We start from the raw sequence: 13,298 nt of genomic DNA, 5'->3' as shown, positions 1-13,298 counted from the left end.
ACAAAATAGACCAAGACAGATGGATATTAGGAATAAAGCACCAGGAATATAGACAAAATAGACCAAGACAGATGGATATTAGGAATAGCACCAGGAGGCTATTATAACAGTCCAGACAAGAGGCACCAAGGTGTTGGGCAATGTAGCCCACAGTGGGGTCCTGAGGGGGGCGCCCCAGTGCAGAGCTTGTGCAGAGAGTGGACTCAGATCCCATAAGGTTTAGAGGCCAACCACCAGGGAGCAGGAAGGAGTCACAGTTGCCACAACAGCCCTTAGAAGCCAGACAATCGCATGCCATCAACAGGGGGGAACCAGGAGGCAGGGTGGCAGGTTTTGTTCTGTTGTGTCTGAGTTAACCATGGGGCTAAAATACATCCCATCCCGGTACAGCATGTATTTTGGACCATATTTCAAAGGAGTGCAGAAATTAAGTAGAGATTTTAATCTCTAAAAAAAACACTCATGCCCTTTAGGTCAGACCAAAACTACATTTTTTTAAGTGCATGTAAACCCATTTCTTTTTTTCTGGAAAATTCCCTCTTTTACTCTCTCTTGCTGGAGCTTAACAAAAATTAACCAGTCACACTTCCTCCACTGTCAGAACTTGTCACCTCCGAGAGAAAATAAAATATCCAAGCCTACAGAGCATCAACGACTTGTCCCAAATACGATGGCGGAGAAACATGCCTTGTGTGACTTTTGAGGTAAGTTGTCACTGTTGTGTCTACTGTGATGTACTATGATGGTATTTGGAGTAGGAAGAGAGTGAGGAGGAGAGGCAGAAAGAGAGGGAATGAGGGCTCCTCGGCCCTCCCAACACCTACCAGTGAGGAAACTCTGCCAGCTGTGTGTGAACGTGGGGAATCCCCTCCCTGTGGTGTAGGCGTGCAGTGTGTGCAGTGTCACTTCCAGCTAATACGCATACGGAAATGATGACCAGCAAAGGAACACAAGGATTGGATCTCATGATCTTGATTTTTTTAAGTTGAGTTATCTGGACAGTTTGAATGATCTCCTGCACTGTCTCATGTACTGTGTGATGGTATGATTTTTCTTCTCATTCTACAAAGAATAGACAACACATGCTGAAAGGTGGAGTTCAAGAGTGGACTGAAAGCCCTTGGGAAAGGCCACATTATGTCCCCCTGAAGCTTGTTTTTCTTGGGAGATGGTGATAATGAAATTATATCAGAACTCTGAACCCTGAGGAAGGCTCAAGTGAGATATGAACTGTAGCTCTAGTTCCAACAATAATGTGAGTTACTCTGCATAAGAATGTAACAGACTTGAGTCTCAACAAGTGCTCTGTGTCTCAAATTATGTTAAATAAAATCCTATTTTTTCATGGGCTTAGTATTTCACTTCTTTTCACATAGCCCAATAATAATAGTAATAAAATCAAAAGTTTAAGACCTTAGAATTTACAAAGTGCTTGTACATAACTTATTTAAGGAAAATAACTTGATATTTAAAGAAAATTGTTATGATTCCTTTTTAAATTGCTGTAATTCTTTACATTTTAATGCTTAGTTTCTAATTCTGTTTGCTACCTGTAGAAATGTTTATGTGAGAGTTTCACTAAAATGAGGCACAACTAAACTAATTTAGTCCTCAGAATTTGATCACAGAATCTCTGTTCACTTCCAATTTTTTTTTTTTGAGATGGAGTCTCGCACTGTTGCCCAGGCTGGAGTGCCATGGTGCTATCGGCTCACTGCAAGCTCCGCCTCCTGGGTTCACACCATTCTCCTGCCTCAGCATCCCGAGTAGCTGCGACTACAGGCGCCTGCCTATAGTACAAAATACAAAATTTTGTATTCTTAGTAGAGACGGGGTTTCACCGTGTTAGCCAGGATGGTCTCGATCTCCTGACCTCACGATCCACACCTCTCGTTCTCCCAAAGTGCTGGGATTACAGGCGTGAGCCACCGCGCCCAGCCTCCAAATGTTTTAAAGCAGGATGATCATTACTAACTGATAATAGCATCACATGGTAAGGAAGCACATATGCATAAGACAGAGAGGGTGGGGGTTGAACTCATCCTTTTATCGGGAACTTCCTCCTCTGATAACTAACCCTCATGAGCTAATCACCTCTTAAATGTCCTACCTCTCAATACTGTTTAAGGGCATTAAAATATTAGATAAATTAGTCAGAAATGCTTGACATAAACTTTCTCATATCTTTAATTCCGAAAGCTGAAAAACACTCAAACTGAAATCGAACACTCTTAGAAAATTAGTTCAGATATATAGGGAGGAAACTGTATGGTTTTCTACATAAGAGCCAAAAACTTTCACACTATACGACAACACCATAAATAAAGTTAAAATGAACTACAAAACTAGAGAAATATTTACAATGCATGTAACAAAGATTTAATCGTCCTAATATACAAATAACTCTTATGTTACTAAGAGAAAAAGAACTCCCAACAAAAGACGTGGGCAAGAAACATAGACCTTTCACAAATAAGCACAAAGAGTCAATGAGCTTAGAGATAATTTCACTATAATGAAGCTATCAAGGAAATACAAAGAAAAATAAAAGTGATACATATAGACCTGTCGGACTGGCAAAGGTAAATTCAATCAAGCATACCATTTGGAAGAAATAGGCGCTTCTGTGCATTTTTATGAGGATGACAAGTTGGTAAACTTTTGACCTGGTACACTTTTATCTAGTTGACCCATTTCTGGAAAGTTGTATAACAAGATTCACATTTAGCGTTGCCAAAAGGGATGCTATGGTTTCTGTAAGTAAGAAAGAGACAGAGAACCTGAAATTCCCTGGTGATTCTGTCCCCCAGCCCAGACCCTTCACACAGTAGGTATATGTCAGGAAGGGGACAGGGGCCTGATTCTCTCTTCTCTGGTCTCTTGTCGTCTAGAAAGGCCTCAAATGAATAAGAGTATCTCACTGTATTGGGCTTGGCCCTATATTTAAAGCTAAATGTATTGTTCATTTTTCACACAGCACATGGCCTCCGCCAAAATGCAAGCCAGCTATATCAGCAAGTGCTTGTTTCAGGAAACAACTGTCTTATCCAATACAGGAGAAAAGATTGGCTATGCTAGACTAATTGGAGAGGCCACATCTTTCTCCAAAGTGGCACCAAACTAATTTTGCCTGGTGATATTGACTCCTTGAAAACTTTACTGTACATATTGCCTTTCCTGAAACTCCCATGAAATGTGACTTCACTGAAAAAGAATGTCAATCACGGCGAGAGTTTATAGTACTGAAAATCCAGGAATAACATCCAGATCCAGCAGCAGACATTCGAAAAACATTGGGAACATTCATTCAGTGGAATACTCTACACCCATTAGATAGAAGACGCCAAAGATTGTATGTTGTTATGAAGGTGTCCGATACATTGAGAGACAAAGGAGGCTACATAAGAGCAGGTAAAATGTCATTTACTTATGTAATATTTAAGGTGTTTTCAGAATAGATGAATATATGAAGCTGAGCATGTGTATGTGTTTATATGTGTATGCATATGCATGAGATATATCTAGAAGGATATTTACCACAAGATAACTGTGTTATCTGTGTGGTTGCATTTAGGGTAAATTTTGCTTTTAGGTTTTTAGGTTTTCATTTTATCTTTTACACACTTTTTTGTCATTTGAATTTTTCATAGCCAATATGTATATATTATAAATCAAAAATAAATAATATAGCTATTTCCGTTTTTATGTAAAGTTTTTAAAAAACTTTTCAACCTTTTTTTAAGTAAACTAAGGCCAGGCATGGTGGCATATGCCTGTAATGCCAGCACTTGGGGAGGCTTAGGCAGGAGGATCACTTGAATCGAGGAGTTTGAGACTACAGTGAGTTATGATCAAGCCACTGCACTCTAATTTGGATGACAAAGCAAGATTCTGTCTCTAAAATCAATAAAAGTATTTTTTTTAAAAAGTAAACTGATACTAATAGGACAATCTTCACAGGAGCTTTCCAAGGCTTGCCTGCCAGTGCTAAGGCATGACACCTGCCAACAACCACAACAAATCCCTGCAAAAGACCCAGACAAGGTGTAGCAAAGAGGCCAGGCCTGGTAACTCATGCTATAGTTCCCGCACTTTGGGAGGCCAAGCCAGTTGGATCACCTGAGCCCAGTTCAAGAATAGCCTGAGCAACATGGTAAAACCTCGTCTCTACAAAAAAAAATACAAAAAATTAGCTGAGCATAGTGGCACATGTCTGTAGTCCCAGGTATCCAGGAGGCTGAGGTGGGAGGATCACCTGAGCCCAGGAGGTTGAGGCTGCAGTGAGCTGTGATCATGGCACTGCACTCCAGCCTAGGTGATAGAGCAAGACCCTGTCTCAAAAAAAAAAAAAAAAAAAAGTAGCAAAGAAAAATATCTCTGCTTCAAGGTTGCTTAGCATTGAAGATATTTTATGTTGTTCTCTTTTCTCTATTCTCTGCATGGGAAATACTGATGATCTCATACAAACTTCAACAAGCACATATTGATCACCAAGTACATTGCTAGGAACCGAAGATATGGAAATGAGCAAAATGTTTTCCTGAAACCCTCAAGAAGCTTTTTGGGGGGATGATCATACAAACAAATAATATCAATGATAATCTGCTCTAAAGGGATAAAGGGAGAAGCAATTAATATTTCCTAGAGGATTGAAGCAAGATTTCCCAGACAAGATGGCATTTGAGTTGGGTCTTCACTGAACTGAGGTGAGTTACATAAAGCAGGAAAAGGGAAGCATTCCAGGACAGGGGCCCTGCCCAGGTAAAGACCGGATGCAGGATTATATTTTCTGTTTCATGACCAGAACAGAGAGTAGAGGGTGAGAGGGCATCCAGGAGGCTGGAAGTGAACGTGGGGACCAGAATTCTGCTAAGTGGTTTGGACTTCATGCAGCATTTAAAAGGTTTATGAGAGGAGGCCAGCATCATCAGGTTTGTTCAGCTGGATAGAAGGACAGAAAGTCCCAGAGTGGGACCACCTCTGGCCTGCAGAGCTGTGGGCAAGTGTCCCTGTCCATTCTCCAGCTTCCCAAAATTTCAGATTGTAAGTGGTGGGTAAACACACATTGGTTGAATGTGAATGTACGACCTGGATTCGTGGAAGTTTCCACTGGCCTGAAAATGTGGGTGAAAGCAGGAAGCTAGTCTAAACAGTGGAGCTAATGTCCCCAGAGTAGAGACACGGGAAATCTTATCCCTAGGACTGGCTTCGGCCTCTGACTCAGCTCAGCAGCCCCTGTTCTTAAGGCTGATGGACACGCCAGAATCCGCACACACCTTTCTGCTCTCTCTCGTCTGCTCTTCCGTGTCACCTTTCTCATGGCAGCCCCACTGTAATCTAAGTTACTTTAAAAAGAAAATAAAATTCTTACATGTCTGTCACCACAGCTCCTTGCAGTGAGAAATGGAAGGTGTCGCTTCTTTGAAAGAAAAATGACAAGACAGAAAGAGTATTGGGTAACCACAAGGTGTTGGCATGTGGGAGTTGAGTTTATTCACCAAGAGAGACGGAAAACCTTGGCTGCCCTTCCAATTTTTTTATAATAAGTTTTAATCGCTGTTTATGCTTTCAGGATGTGGTGCTTGGCATGAAAACCAGTCCCCTTGCAGCCCACATTTCAGAGGAGGCGCTAGGCGACTGTGAGTAAATACTACGACAATGGAATTCCACCGGACCCAAGTAGGTCTTTCATCTCTTTGCCGGACTGACAAGCAGGGCTGGCTTTTTTCGGCCCTCAGTGGACGCACAATGAGGAAGCTGAGGCTCTGTGGGCTTGTTTGCAGAACTTACCTGGGAAACTGATACCCTCTGAAAGTGCCCCTTCATTCCAATGTCACTCCAGATCAGGCAGGTAAAAGGATTACTCTGGTGTCCCTGGCCTCTGCCCCATTGTCTGCACAAGTCGGCACTAAATGGAGTAACTTAACCCCCAAAGAGATAACCAACTGCTGTGTGTGTACTCACATTTAAAGCTGCCAATTCCCATGAAGTGACTGGGTTTTTTTCTGGGCCTTTTGCTTCTAACATGTTGGTAGCAGAATCTTGAGATAGTTCTGGACCAAAGAGGTTAGGTTGTCTAAGAAAAAATCCAGGGTCCAGCCCCCAGATCCCTCATGCCAAATGAGCCCACTGGGGGGTGCAAACACAAAAGGAACCCAGGTTAAGACAATACACACATCTTTCAAGAAAATTTTTTTTTAAATTGTGAACTTGACCCCAAAATCTCAATATGCTTTCTTTGAAGAAAAATTTGGTTTTAACCCCAAAGAAGAGAGAAAGGGCATTTTGAGGGTGTGATAAAGCTTGTGGTTTCTGTTTTGACGAAACAGGCAGAAAAGGCCAAAGTCTGACCCGAGCTCTTCCTCTGTGTATGACTCTGAGGACCTCACGGGTCTGCTCCACCACAGTAGCCAGCCCAGACTCACCCCAACCAGCACCAGCCAGCCAGAAAACCCAAAAACTAACTCTCCTACCGTTAGCCTGGACACTCTCTGTTTCCTCTTTATTGATAGAAATCTTCCACAAAATAAATAACATTTATTATGTTTTCGAAACAGAAACATAGAAGAAGGCAAAGATCATTCATAATTTCACTATCCAGGTAACCCTTGTTGACAACTTTTCTTTAAAAATGTAAGTAACATAGCATACACATGGTAAAAAAACACTCAAACCTAAGGAAGGTAAAAATAATTTTAAATAAAATAAATCTTTACCTCAAAGGTAACTACTATTAACATTGTGTTGGGTTTGCTTCCAGGCCAGAAAAAGAAATGTACAGTGGCCCACGCCTGTCATCTCAGCACTTTAGGAGGCTGAGGCAGGCAGATCACCTGCAGTCAGGAGTTCAAAACCAGCCTGGCCAACATAGTGAAACTCCATCTCTACTAAAAAGAAAAAAAAAATTAGTCAGGCGTGGTGGCACATGCCTGTAGTCCCAGCTACTCAGGAGGCTGAGGCACGAGACTCCCTTGAACCCAGGGGGTGGAGGTTGCAGTGAGCCGAAATCATGCCACTGCACTCCAGCCTGGGCAACAGAGTGAGACTCCGTCTCAAAAAAAAAATTTTTTTAAATGCATGTGCACTCATATACCAGTAAAATATACACAGCCTTTTATAACCAACATCAAGAAAATAGCGAAACAGCCACCCTATTCTATATCCTTCCCTTCTCACTTAGTTGTACATCTTGGGGGCTGGGCACAGTGGGTCACGCCTATAATCCCAGGACTTTAGGAGGCTGAGGTAGGCGGATCACTTGAGGTCAGGAATTCAAGACCAGCCTGGCCAACACGGTGAAACCCTGTGTCTAGTAAAAATACAAAAAGACTAGCTGGGCTTGGTATTGTGCACCTGTAGTCCCAGCTACTCAGGAGGTGGAGGCACAAAAATCGCTTGAACTCAGGAGGCAGAAGGTGCAGTGAGCCAAGATCGTGCCATCGTGCCACTGCACTTCAGCCTGGGAGACAGAGTGAATCTCTCTCTCTCTCTCTCTCTCTCTCTCTCTGTATATATACATATACATATATACACACACACATCTTGGGGAGTTTGTCACATCTGCTGAATACGGATCTACCTCACTCTTTTTAATGGCCCATTCTATGGATGCGTCATAACTAACCTGTCAAGTCTTAGAAGGGAAGCTTAGAAGAACTGCATGAACTGTGGCCCATCCTGTCCTCAGTTTCCTCATCTGCAAAATGGAAGTGACATAGTAAATGAGTGTATACATGGAAACCACTTCAGGGAGCATGCAATACACACAGTAAGCCATTAATATTACTAGCCATTAGTATGAGTACAGTTTTCCACTAGAAAGTTTTTAGACAAGTATTTTAGGTAAATCTGAAAGATGTCACTACTAAAAGTAGACCAACATGAAAGCTGTATTTTTGAGCCAACTCCTTCAGAACACCTAGAAAGACTGAAATGTCTATGGCCCATTGTGATGACAGCATTACATTTTCTAAAACACACAGAAATTTCCCAAATGAAGCCACAGCTTCAGACAACATTGTCAGGAGGCATGGTAGTCAAGAGAAATCATGAAGAATACTGTAGCCAATTGACAATGCAAGGAAAATCATGGTGGGCAGAATGTAATTACCTGAACTGGAACTCAGCCAGGGTGTCTATCTGCCCAGCAAAAGGAAATTAGAACAGATGTGTGGGACGAAGGTTTAGTTTTGGCCAACATTTCCCAAGATAATCTTTCCATCAGTAGTAAGGTCATTATATCCAGGCATTAATGAGAACCACAGAAGGTTAGGGCTTGAAGGAACAATTTCTGAGAGACCAGTTAGTTTAGCCCAATCATTCTGCAAATGAGAGATTAAAACTAACTTCCCTGAGCAACAAAGCCAGTTATCAGAAGAGCCAGGGTTAGCTGAAAATCTCTTAACATCCAAACCAGTGTTTATTCCATCAAATTACACTGGCTTATTTGTATAGAATCCTAGGGTACCTATTTGCTACTCATTATCAAAAATAAGTCAAGACATGTGTGAATTGGGGAATAATTAAATGTTTTAAAGTAGCCCCTGTCAGTGATGTCATACAAGTATTTAAGAACCTAAGAGATTAGGACATTTTTGCTGTTATTAGAAGGCAGTTTTTTAACCTGCTTTACAGTCTGGGGGTCTTCACCTAAAGGAGAGGCCAAAATGATGGAGTTCTAGCTCTCCATCCCTCCCCATTCCTACTTTGACCTCAGCAGTACTGTTTCTGTGACATTTTACATATTAGATTATTTTACTTAAAATATATTGATATAAGGATTCCCTGCTAAAGCAAAAGATTTTAATGCTATTGTTTTTGGCACAGGAGTCCAGTGCTATGTAATTTTTAAAAATTCATTTGGGAGAAAATTTGGAGAAATTTGAAAGAGGAATATTGAATGTTCCCAAAAAACACAACAGTTGTCTAAGTAGGTCTAGCTTTAAGAGAGTTGTTTTCCCCTTATACCACTTTTTATTACAATGATGACCTGGCATTTCCCAAAAGCCATTTATTGGGAATTCATAAAATTTATTTAGAACCAGCCAATAAGGAGAAAAAAGCCCAAAAGCTGAGGCACTTTACAGATGAATGTACAGGATTGACTCACATGGTGTTATTGGTACATAAGCCTTAAAACTGTATGTCAGTACATTTTTTGGTAATAATTTCTTAAAATTTTCCAAAGAAGATGATAGAAATCTTCTGGAGGGACATTGCAGCAAGATGTAACTGTATGTAACACTACTGAACTGTACATTTAAAAATGGTAAAGATAGTAAATTTTATGTTTATGTGTGGGTCTTTTAACCAAAACTAAAAATAAAATAAATTTTAAATGAAGAAGGGTGCCTTTCTTCAGTGCTTTCTCCTTCCTGTTGTCCGGAATGCAGATGTGATATCCGGTGCTCCAGCAGCCATTTAAAACCATAAAGTGGAAGCAGCATGCTGAAGATGGTGGAGCAACAAGATACCGGGTAAAGAGCAATAAGATTTTATGCAACAGAATCTGATCTCTGACATCGAAGGCACCATGCCAACCCCTGCATGGCCTACCTCTGGGTCCTTTATGTAAGAGAAAAATAAATTTCTATTATATCTAATTTTTTTTTAAAATTACCAAAGAAGATATTTGTGTCATATGTATTAATCATATCAAAAGAATGAGACTGTTGTCCCAAATCACTTTTATCCTACTTATTTTATCCTACTTATTTTCCTCAAATGTTCAAATAGAGCCATAATACAAAGCCGTATTTCTCAAAGTGTTTTCCCAAAACCAGCAGCATCAGCATTACCTGGAACTTACTAGAAATGCCCCTAGATATCCTAGCTTAGACACAGCAGGTGCTGAGCCTGGCAATCTGTATGTTAGTCATCCTTCCAGGGTATTCTGATGCAAAGCAAAATAAGAGAACCACTAACACAGAGTAACACAAAGTATTCCTGTTTGTATAGTGTCTGTGATAAGAGCTGGGGGCCTGCAATCAAGAGTCCTGTGTTTGAATTTCTTCTTTATCACTTAGCATCTACTTAGCACTTGAAAAGTGACTTCATCTCTTTAAGTCTCAATTTCCACAATTGTATGATGGACAAGAATTAACATTATCCTTATCCAGAGGTTGTTGAAAAGAGTTAATAGGAAAATTTATGTAAAGCTCTTAATTGGCAAATGCATACTATTAAATGAAGGATAAGTAATAGAATCTTATTCTCGTTTCATGCTGTACAGAACCCCCGACTTGACAGAAAACAAGCATGATAAACAGGTTCAAGAAAATGGAGGAACGCTGGGGAAGTTCTTAAGAGAAAAAAAAAATGAATAGAACTGAAGGAGACTTAAAACTACTTGCAAGAAAAAAAAGAAGAAGAAAGCAATATTAATAATAATAGGTAACATAAAATGCTTACCATGTAACAGATGCTATTTTAGTCACTTTGCTTGTTTAACTTATTAAATCCTCATAAATCCTGCTACATATACTATAGTTCTGCCTGTTTTATCAGGAAACTGAGGCATGGGGAGCTTAAAAGATGAATCCAAAGTCACACAGTGCCCGAGAGGGAAGGCCAGTTTCCATGGCAGGAATTTAGCTCTCAAGCCCATGTTCTTAACCGTGGCCCCTGCAGTCTTGGGCATATTTCTGCCTCTGTTCAGTGGGATCACAAATGGAATGATGGCCTCTTACTTGGGTTAGAATAAAGGGGAAACTCAGTTTATTGATTTCTACTGAACACTTGCAGTAGGTGAGTGTCTTCATTTGGGGCCCCCAAGAAGCATCGCTGATGCAAGGATTCTAGTGTAGCTTATTTGGGGGTGTAGGAAACACCTTCAGGGAAGGGAAAGTAACACAGAAAAGGGAAGGCAGATTACAAAAGCTGGGCGATTACACCAGCTATCAAGGTGGCGACTGGAGCTAATTCTGCAGGGGAAACTGAAAAAAAATCACTCTTAGAATCATCCCCCACAGTGGAGAGGGAGCTGGGATAGTTAGATCTTGAACAAGGGCTGCCTTTGTGGGTGTTAATTTCCTACCACTTCTGGCTTGCCATGCTGCACAAGAGCAGAATCCTTCCAGGATTTAAAAAAAAAATAAAAGAGTTTTAAGCTGAAGTTACTTATTTGTAAGTTAGCATTATACAGATCAATCATTTTCACCCTTGAGTATGCCTCAGAATCCTCAGCATGTCAAAATGTAAATCGCTAGGCCCATCCCCAGAGTTTCCGATTGATTAGGTCTACTTGGGGGCTGATACTTTGCATTTCTAATAAGTATCCAGAGAATGCTGATGCTGCTCATTTGGGACCACATTGTGCAAGGCCATCTGGTTTCACAGCCAGGAATGATTGCCACAGGCTTCTGAAGAAGCCACTATACAAATTGTGTGTGTGTAACCAAAATATTTACGCGGAAAATGATAAGTAACTCAAAGACTAACTTTGATCCTGAAACTTCTAACTAAAGAGAGGAAATAAGCATCCCACTTGGTTGATCATCAGTCTCGGCCAGGTACACAGTCCCGGGTCCCCAAGGTATAGAAGAATTCCCTGGGCCCTAAAAGATACCTCTTACAGAACAGAAAATTATATAAACCTAAGTAAAAAAAAAAAAGTTTACTTTTCAAAACTACTTTCTTGTTTGTTTTCTGTTTTAAAGGATAAGTCATAAACTGCTTGTTGACGCACATGGAGTCATCAAGAACTCATTCCTCTGTTAGCTGATCCCGAATGCCCCACATTTCTGAGAAACCAGCCCCTGGAGCCACCGCTTTGCAGACTCTGTGCTAAGATTACAGTGGACTCACGCAGGATAATAATCTGTATTTTGATGAAACTCAAAATTATCAAAATACCATCTTATGGTTTGCTGAATACTATGCAGAGGAATCATCTTAAGTTACAAATTTCTAGAATCAACAGTGTATCACTTTACTAATCCAGGAAAGCAAGTCAAGTTTTAGTAATTTGATAAGGCACTGAGAGAGGCTCCTGGTGAGTTTACTTTTCTGGCACACCGGTGAGGCATGATTAATTACTAACCATCTTTCATATGTCTGTACCATTTGACTTTGGATATTGGCCGAAGACCCAGAATTAAGAAGCTCTCATTCCTAAATAAAAGCTTGCAATACAAAGCATTTTATTTCATCATGTGAACATTTCTAAGCAATTGCTCAAGATTCAAAACCAATTAGGTTTCTAGTGTCTCTGTACTATTTTTCTCTGTTACTGCTAAAAATTAAATGTTTGAAATATCCACAACTGGAAAAAATATAATAAAAATTAAAATTCAATGTCACAAATTACTGGTTATTAAAACTTTAATAGTAGCAATAAAATTACAGAAGAAGGTAGAGAAATGTTTCAACTCAGTCCTCAGACTTTCTCATGGGTTTGTCTGAAGGTCACTTAAGACCAATCCACAACTCAGTGCTTCATAATGCTCTTATTTTGAATAAGCTGACTTGGTCTAGCAATTATGATACCTTTTATTGTTTCACTTCATATTGCTCTTTGAGATATTTTGGCACACTCTTTTTATACCCTAAACGTTAATTATTTTTAATTTGGACAAAATGATGTCATTCTTAACCAAAAGCTACACTTTCTAAAAATTGCTGAATTATTTTAATTTAAAATAATTAAAAGGTGGAAAAATCACAGTGGATTGCTAATTTGATGAATTTGACTTGAATCACTGTCCTTTAAATCCAAATGTAAGTTTCTCTCCAAATAAAAGTTTTTGATATTAAACCAATGCTGTGACTTCATGAAACTATTCATATAGTCAAGAGATTTCCTTTTTGTCATTGAACTCTACATTCCTGTATATTATTTGATATTTGATTTTCCTAAGATTCCTGAAAAAAATTAAAAGTACTCCTTCTCTGAGAATAGTTGGTTGCCCCCAATGTCCTTGCTTATTTTAGAGAGAAGCTGATTTTCTTTTCAAAACAATAAATCTGCATAATTATGAGAACAGAAGAAGCTTATGGCCCTCTCATCTGATGATCTGACGCAAACTGATGGAACTTGATATCATATCAAATAGTGTTTACTCTCAACAGTGGGGTCTGCATAATGTTGCCACACAATTCTGTTGATTTAGTGGCTCTTGGTGAAAGCAATTTTTTAAATTGACATGTTCATGGGGTACATAGTGATGTTTCAATACATACAATGCATAGTGATCAGGTAAGGGTAATTAGCATATCCAAAATCTCAAACATCTATTATTTATTTGCCTTGTGAACATTCAATATCCTCCTTATAGCTATTTGAAACTGTCTAATATATT

General features: G+C 39.7%; 1 long non-coding RNA gene across 1 annotated transcript in view; it reads right to left on the bottom strand.

Annotated features, from left to right (window-relative positions):
• Positions 1-7,599: 7,599 nt before the first annotated feature.
• The window catches only part of LOC126964155 (uncharacterized), a 44,453-nt gene continuing 38,754 nt past the window's right edge, over positions 7,600-13,298 (bottom strand). Inside the window, exon 3 of the long non-coding RNA XR_007729318.1 lies at positions 7,600-7,696. This is a non-coding gene — a long non-coding RNA (uncharacterized LOC126964155). The remainder of the gene's footprint in view (positions 7,697-13,298) is intronic.

Source organism: Macaca thibetana, chromosome 10 (assembly GCF_024542745.1).
Source record: "Macaca thibetana thibetana isolate TM-01 chromosome 10, ASM2454274v1, whole genome shotgun sequence".
In the NCBI taxonomy this organism is placed as follows: Eukaryota; Metazoa; Chordata; class Mammalia; order Primates; family Cercopithecidae; genus Macaca; species Macaca thibetana.
Note: the sequence above shows the minus strand (reverse complement) of the source record. Positions and strands in the feature narration are given on the sequence as shown.